The sequence below is a fragment of the Carcharodon carcharias genome, chromosome 17 (assembly GCF_017639515.1).
Source record: "Carcharodon carcharias isolate sCarCar2 chromosome 17, sCarCar2.pri, whole genome shotgun sequence".
NCBI lineage: Eukaryota > Metazoa > Chordata > Chondrichthyes > Lamniformes > Lamnidae > Carcharodon > Carcharodon carcharias.
The window spans coordinates 106,911,918-106,914,417 of NC_054483.1; the positions used below are offsets into that span (position 1 = coordinate 106,911,918).

Genomic DNA, 2,500 nt, shown 5'->3' on the forward strand with positions numbered 1-2,500 from the left:
CTATTCCCATAGCGCCTCTCCAATATACACACACACACACTATTCCCATAGTGCCTCTCCATTACACACACACAAACTATTCCCATAGTGCCTCTCCAATACACACACACACAAACACACACACACACAGACACACACACACACACACACAGACACTATCCCCATAGTGCCTCTCCAATACACACACACACACACACACGCAAACACTATTCCCATAGAGCCTCTCCAATACACACACACACACACACACACACTATTCCCATAGTGCCTCTCCAATACACAAACACACAAACACACACACACTATTCACATAGTGCCTCTCCAATACACACACACACACAATCACATACACAGTATACCATAGTGCCTCTCCAATACACACACACACTCTATTCCCATAGTGCCTCACCAATACACACACACACACACACACACACACTATTCCCATAGCGCCTCTCCAATACACACACACACACACACGCACACACTATTCCCATAGTGCCTCTCCAATACACACACAAACACACACTATTCCCATAGTGCCTCTCCGATACACACACACACACACACGCTATTCCCATAGAGCCTCTCCAATACACACACACACACACACAAAAACTATTCCCATAGAGCCTCTCCAAAGCACACACACACACACACTGTTCCCATAATGCCTCTCCAATACAAACACAAACACACTGTTCCCACAGCGCCTCTCCTTTATACACACACACACACTATTCCCATAGTGCCTCTCCAATACACACACACAAACTATTCACATAGTGCCTCTCCAATACACACACACACGCACACACACGCAGACAATAATCCCATAGTGCCTCTCCAATACACACACACACACACACAAACACTATTCCCATAGTGCCTCTCCCATACACACACACAGACACACTATTCCCGCAGTGCCACTGCAATACACACACACACACACACTATTCCCATAGTGCCTCTCCAATACACACACACACACTCACACACACACTATTCCCATAGTGCCTCTCCAATACACACACAAACACACACTATTCCCATAGTGCCTCACCAATACACACACAAACACACACAATATTCCCATAGCGCCTCTCCAATACACACACACACACACACTATTCCCATAGTGCCTCTCCAATACACACACAAACACACACAATATTCCCATAGCGCCTCTCCAATACACACACGCACACACACTATTCCCATAGTTCCTCTCCAATACACACACACACACACACACACACACACACTATTCCCATAGTGCCTCTCCAATACATACACACACACACACTATTCCCATAGCGCCTCTCCAGAACACACACACACACACACAGGCAAACACTATTCCCATAGTGCCTCTACAATACACATACACACAAAAACTATTCCCATAGCTCCTCTCCAATACACACACACACACACACAATATTCCCATAGCGCCTCTCCAATACACACACACAAACCCACGTTTCCCATAGTCCCTCTCCAATACAAAAACACACACACACACACAATATTCCCATAGCGCCTCTCCAATACACACACACAAACCCACGTTTCCCATAGTCCCTCTCCAACAGACACACACACACACAAACACACTGTTCCCATAGAGCCTCTCCAATACACACACACACACACACACACTATTCCCATAGTGCCTCCCCAATACACACAGACACACACACACACACACACACACTATTCCCATAGTGCCTCTCCAATACACACACACACACCCACTATTCCCATAGTGCCTCTCCAATACACACACACACACGCACACACACTATTCCCATAGTGCCTCTCCAATACACACACACACACACACACACACACACTATTCCCATAGTGCCTCTCCAATGCACACACACACACACACACACACACACACTATTCCCATAGTGCCTCCTCAATACACACACAAAAACTATTCCCATAGTGCCTCTCCAGTACACACACACACACATACACACACACACACTATTCCCATAGTGCCTCTCCAATACACACACACACACACACTATTCCCATACTGCCTCTCCAATACACACACACACACACACACACACTATTCCCATAGTGCCTCTCCAATACACACACACATACACACACACGCAAACACTATTCGCATAGTGCCTCTCCAATACACACACACACACACACACTATTCCCATACTGCCTCTCCAATACACAAACACACACACACACTCACACTCTTCCCATAGAGCCTCTCCAATACACACACACACACACACACACACACTATTCCCGTCGCGCCTCACCAATACACACACAAACACACACACACAGACACACTATTCCCATAGCGCCTCTCCAATACACACACACACACCCACTATTCCCATAGTGCCTCTCCAATACACACACACACACACACACACACTATTCCCATAGTGCCTCTCCAATACACACACACACACACACACACACACACTATTCCCATAGTGCCTCTCCAATA

At 46.6% G+C, this 2,500-nt stretch overlaps 1 protein-coding gene across 1 annotated transcript in view; it reads right to left on the bottom strand.

Annotated features, from left to right (window-relative positions):
* The window catches only part of zgc:171482 (zinc finger protein), a 477,765-nt gene that overhangs the window by 158,967 nt on the left and 316,298 nt on the right, over positions 1–2,500 (bottom strand). The window lies entirely within an intron of this gene.